The following is a 6,645-nucleotide window of genomic DNA, read 5'->3' on the forward strand; positions in this document are numbered from 1 at the left end:
TGACTGATGAAAATTCATTCTTTGTCAAACTTTGAAATGAATTTGAGAATAACTCCAAAAAATTAGAAGAGACAGGTAAGTTCATGGGAAAAGACTTGTGGGTTATGGGCCCGCTCAAAAGAAACACCGTTGGAAATGGTTACTTGAAATAGAGATTGCACCAGTTGGTTTAAATGGCTTGAATGAGATAACAACCTCGAAATAGCTTGAACGAATTGAGAATGGAAGCACGAATCTTTTGAGATATTTTGTACACTCCGGAACCAATGAAAATAGTGAGAGGTGAATGATTAAGAGGTGCACTGGTAGGGGAAAGTATTGGGCAAACTAAAGGAATATGCTAAACACCGAAGCTTGAATTGAATGCATCGGAAGAATTTGAGAACGAAAGGACGATGAATTTGAAAATTCCTTAGCATCTTCATGAGAATCACCCGATAAGAATATTGAAGGAAAAGAATGAAGAGACTCCTCACCAATAAAATGGATACTTGATTAAGAAATCTGAGTCCTTGAAGAAAATGGTGGGATGGTGGGAAAACAAAGGCAACTTGGAACGGACAAAATGAACAAATCCTTGACATGAGAATCTCAATGATCCAGAAGGATTAGCATTCACATAGAAATATAAGAACACCATTTATGAAAGGTATGGATCAACACTTGACTTCGAAGAAACTCGAATACACAAAACGAAACAAAGGATTTGGCTTGCAAGAATAAGCCGGAAACAAATGCATAACCCTTCATGCATTTGTTGGAAGGATAATCCTAGGTAACTACTTGAACTCCCACGTGAGAACTCCCAAAAGTTCTTGGTTATGCAATCTGGTCCCATGGCTACAAGGAGCAAAATGTCACACAATTCCTAACAGGATATACTACGCTCCAATGTTCCGAATGCGTTCAACACATAACCAAGATATCTCGAAAACTCGTGTACCTCAGACCTTTGAACACACAACGATACTAGTCATGGAAGATAATCTGTGCTATCTCCTCCAGTACTGGGGATAAGTCACTTCACTATTTGCCACAATGAAAAGTATGGCAGCGTTTTGATGTCAGCGTCCTCCGGTATTCCAGACATGAAACGATATCAACTATGACGAAAACACCTTGGAGCTCAACTCCCCGGGTCCAATCCATACAAACGGGAGACACCAAGACTTGATTCCTGTAACATCAGTATCACAACGATTCCAACAATACCCGCGTGATCCTAAAAAAACTGAGTTGGAAGAATAATGGAATCAAAACACCTATGTCACAAATTCACCAGAGTGACGAAGGGTATAAGGAGTAAAAAGAATTCCTACTCTTCGATATATATAGCTAGACTCAAAATAGTTTTTTTCTAGGCTCGACAACGGTAGCGGTTCAATCAATAAAGGGGGCTCCTACGGTTGGTAAGGCTCTGATACCAACTTGTAGCGCCCAAGATGTGATTCTATCCCAATTATGTGATGAACTTATGATTGGGGAACAACCGCATTTTGAGAGCATAGCAAGGTGGATATCATTACAACATACCATGTACTGAATTAGATGAGAATACAAGATAAAGGCTTACACTCGCCACAAGCTGCAACATCAGTACAATAGTTCATCAATACATAGCAATCGTCATATAGAAGAGTAGGATCCGACTATGGATGAAATCAAACAAAAAAGAAGAACGACATCCACCCTGCTAATCCCAGGCTCCCGACCTGGAACCGATCCCTTGATTAAATAAGAAGCAGAAGAACGCCGAAAGCAATCAAGCATCATTCGCATGTCAAAGCATCGCTTACCTGTACCTACAACTGTTGTTGTAGTAATCCGTGAGCAACAAGAAATCAGTAATCCCATTACCATGGGTATCAAGACTAGCAAAGCTTAATGGGTCTGGAATGGATAAGTGGTGAGGTTGCAGCAAGCACTAAGCCATGTATGGTGGTTAACTTATGAGTACAAGAATAAGAATAGTGACGGCACATAACGGTCGCAACTAGTAATGATCAATAAGTGATCCTGAACTACTTACGAGTCAAACATAACCCCACCATGTTCTCTTTCCGAATTCCCTCGAAAAGAGATGGTCACGGCTACACACGCAATTGGTGTATTTTATTTGAAGTTTAGTGTCAAGTTCTCTACAACTAGATATTATAAATTTCCAATCTGCCATATAACCACGGGCAGGGTTCTCAAAAAGATTAAACCCTGCAGGGGTGTCCCATCTTAGTCCATTATAAACTCTCATGATCCGTGGAGGAATATCTCCATCTCGGGACAATCCGATCAACTCGGAATCCCGATGCACAAAATATTTCGACAATGGTAAAACAAAACCAGCAGGACCTCCCGATGTGCTGACACCCCGATAGGAGCCGGGCGTATCTCATCTCAGGCTACGATCAGATGAGAAAAGCTTATGGTCATTGAGACCCAAGTTGCCAAGGGGGCGCCGCAAGGTGCTCGGTTTTGGACCAACACTCATCAGGAGCACTAGCCCGGGTTGTTGATTAAGAATCCTCGGGTGCTAGCCAATCCTTATGCAAGTTTTAGCTATTATTAGGCAAATGGTAAAACCAAAGTTGGGCCTTGCTAGAAGAGTTTATACAAAGCAAACTGTCAAGGGGGGCCCATAAACCCCGACCGTGTTAGGAACGCAATCAAGGAATATAACACCGGTATGACGGAAACTAGGGCGGCAAGAGTGGAACAAAGAACCAAGAAAAAGGCTAAGCCTTCCACCCTTTACAAAGTATATAGGTGCATTAATTAAATAAGAGATATTGTGATATCCCATGATATCCATGCGCCAACATGGAACAACCTGCAACTCCACCTGCAACTAGTAACACTATAAGAGGGGCTGAGCAGAGCGGTAACATAGCCAAACAACGATTTGTTGGGATGGCGGAAAGGTTAGAGGCTTATCATGGCAGTTTGGGAGGCTTGATAAACAAGTGGTAGGTAGCGCGACATAGCAATAGCATTGAGACAACTAGCAAAGCAAAGATAGTAGTGGTATCCAGGGTAATGATCATCTTGCCTGAAATCCAGCTAGGAAGAAGACTGAGTCCATGAAGTAGAAGAACCAGCGTAGTCAAATGAATCCTCACTCGCAACATAACAGGAAACTATTAAGAAGAAGCACAATCGAAAAGAAGTAAATGACACGGTAAACACACTAGCATAAACATGGCATGATGCACAATAAAGTGTAATGCATGTCCGATTTAATGAGGCATGGCATGGCAAAGTGCAACAAACAATACTACAAATTAAGTGGAGCTCAATATGCAACGAGTTGCATATTGAGGAAACACCACATTCAGTTATTTAGTTCGCCCTCGTTTATGCTACTCATCAATATTAAATGTTGGTTAACATGGCAAGAGGTGAAGCATAAGTAAACTACACATCTAGGCAATTTAAATGAGGTTGGAAACGACAAACAACACTTTCGGAAAACCGTCATATGCATATTTCGAATTTGGTACAGTCCTGCCCTAAACACAATTTTAATGTTGTTAAACAGCAAGATAAAGTCCACCATGGTAATATATACATCTTTCTACCCATTTACATATAAAGATTATTTAATTCGGAGCTACGGTTAATTAATTATGAATAAACAATTTTAGCATGTCATTTATGCAAATTAATGCAAACAGCAAGTTTATACATTTTAAACATGGATGAGAGTTGGATATTATCAAACTACACAAAATTCTAAGAATTTTACATATATAGTTTGTTTAAATACGATGCACGGTTGTGAAGTTATTAAATGCATGAACTTGAGGGATTTTTCTAGAAATCTGTAGTTATCTCGTTAATAGCTAAAATCGCAGGTAGGAAAAAGAACATGAACTAGGGCGCATCTGGCTGGGAGCTGGATCTAAGGGGGCTCACCATGGGCCAAGGCCCGAGTTGGTGGTGTTGGGCTGCAGGAGGCTGAGGGCCCATGCGGCCGGGTAATGGGCGCAGTCACTCGTTCCTCGGCAGAACAAGAAGCAGGGCACGGGGCATTCTTCCTCCTCTTGATGCAAGGGAGGCAACAGCGTGAAGCAGGGGAGCAGCAGAGGGACTTGGCGGGGCGAGGGCGCACGGGAACCAGCCGAATCCAAGGCCAGGGCGGCGGTGGAACGCGACAGCTTGGCGGTTGGCGTCCATGATGTCGGTTGTTGCCTGAAGAACAAAGACGGAGGGAATTCAGAGAAGAAAATGGGGAAGTGAAGAAGAAAGAGACGGCGAGGGAGATGGCAGGGCACGATGGGGCCTGCCTGGAGTTGCCGACGACGACAAGGCTGGTCGTCAGAGGCGCGAAGGGAGGTTGTGTTTGCCAGGGCTGGAAGGCAAGCCTCTGCTTGTGGTGTCCATGGCTGCATGAGCGACCTCCTGTAGAAAAGAAGAGAGAGCGAGTTGATAGAACAAGGAAAACAGAAGAAAGAAAAGGGGTGGCGTGCTGCTCCTCTCTGGCAGGGACGGTGGCCCCCAGCGGCTCACCAGTTGACGAGAGGTCTGACACGAGGAGGGATCAAGGAGCTCGGGCTCCTGGATGAGGGAAGGCTCGAGCATGATGCCTCCCTACTTAGCTACTACAAACATGGGAACAAGGACATGTGCACACAAGGTGGGGCTTTGGCACTGTGTTGCTGCTTGGGTGGCCGACCAAGGCAGCAGGACGAGAATTTTGGAGAGAGGTGGCAGCCTTCGGTATTGGGTGGAGGAGGAAAACAAGGAGAAGGGGGATCCCGAGGTGGATGGAGACCGGGTGGCGGCGGGGGAGGGACAAACCTCCAAGGTTTTAGGGTTAGTCTATATTAGGTATGAGGTTGGTCTATGAATAGTGAAAGGGGAGGTTCATGGGTCCTTCAATCTGGATCGAGCATTTGATAATAAATGGCAAGGGGAGTCCAATAAATAAATTGAAGATGTTTTGGGGATGATTGAGTTTGATCCTGATCCATTGGTAATGACAGCCCGGTTTGGGAGTGGGGAAGTTTCGGACATGGTTGCGAAGGGATCTGAGTACTGTGCACAGATGTTAGGCGGTAGCATAGAAGTGTGGTTAGGCTCGAACAGTCAATGAAGGTAATAGAGAGAAGTGAAAACTACAAACGGATGCAAGTTTTGAAAAAGATGACGACAACAAAATGTGGATGCAATGCTAATGATGCGATGATGAATGCAACAAACCAATAATACACACGGCGACAACAAAATAATGGGAATGCATCTGGAACGTCCGTCTTGGGTCGTTATAGCCCATGAAAGGTAGTCTTTGGGATCATTGCTTCCAGATAACTTAGGCATGGTGAACTTGAGCTTGCCATAGCATTGCTCTTCATTGTGTTGTTGTTGGGGGTGACGCTCTTGCCATGGTGTAGGGTCTTGAGCCACTTGCTCCTCGTGCTCCACTTGATTGTTTTGTCGTTGAGGTTGTGGAATTCTTACACGGTTCCTCATTTCTTGGTGCTACTCAAGTCTTGTGGCTTCTTCTTGGCGCTCTCGGTGGATGGCCTCGTCTTGTTCCTGGTTGCATGCGTGGATGGCTGGAGTTGCTTCATTGAGGGCACATTGTGCTTCAAGGCCTTTGTCTTCACGGCGTATTTTCTCTTGTTGAAGGGCATCGCCATCATGATGTTCTTGTCGATCTTGGCGTATTGGAGCTTGCTCTTGGACTGGAGGTTCATTAGCTTGTCGCCGTAGGCATTCACGTTCACGAAGGCAGCCTTGTAAACCCTTGCCATGAAATGGGTTTTGTGGATCTTGATGATCATCATGATCTTGACGACATTGTGAACGAGCTCGTGGAGGACTTCCTTTCAAAGAGGTGTAAGAGGAATGTTAGCTTGGATTGTGTCGGCTTGATGATGTCGAAGATGTAGAAGAACGGTTTACCAACAAGGCACAAATCTCCTCCAATTGTGTGGAGAGCTTGTGGTCGAGGCATTCTCTTGTACGTTGCTCGGATTGTCGCAAGTCAGTGGCGAGTTGGTCGATGTGATCGTTCAACTCTTTATTCTCTTGATGCAAAGCTCTTTGCACGCCGAATAGGTGGTTCTTGGTAACGTAATTGTTCGGTAGTCATCTTGTTGATGAAGAGTGGATTCAAAGAACTAGTTGGCCTATCCATGAGCACAAGCAAGGATGTGAGTGGAAGAAAGGAAAGAACTATACCAAATGTACGTTATCCAATGTTGAAGATAGATCAATGATCACTGAAAATGTAGCAAGGAAATAGCACAATTGGTACCAGATCTTGTCAATTCTCACACCTACACAAGTAAAGCTTTTGGAGTTGCTCGGTGAGGATGGTGGCACAAATTTATGCAATTGTAAGCAAGATTCAATAAAGATTCACAAATTCGCAAGTGCAACAAGTAGACCCATAGCCAGATGTGGCATACAGGAACACAAGCACGGATAGATAAATGGGGTCGTGCAACCAAGGAAGGAGCTCAAAATGTGGAATCCACAGAAAATGCTCTTGTTGCACAACACAAGAGAGACGCTAGCACGATTGCTCAATAGGCAGATACAATACATGTGTACAACCTACAAACCAAAAATGCAGCAACTTCTATATATATATATATATATATATATATATATGTATATATATATATATATGTACATACATAA

This window comes from Triticum dicoccoides, chromosome 2B (assembly GCF_002162155.2).
Source record: "Triticum dicoccoides isolate Atlit2015 ecotype Zavitan chromosome 2B, WEW_v2.0, whole genome shotgun sequence".
NCBI classification, from domain to species: domain Eukaryota; kingdom Viridiplantae; phylum Streptophyta; class Magnoliopsida; order Poales; family Poaceae; genus Triticum; species Triticum dicoccoides.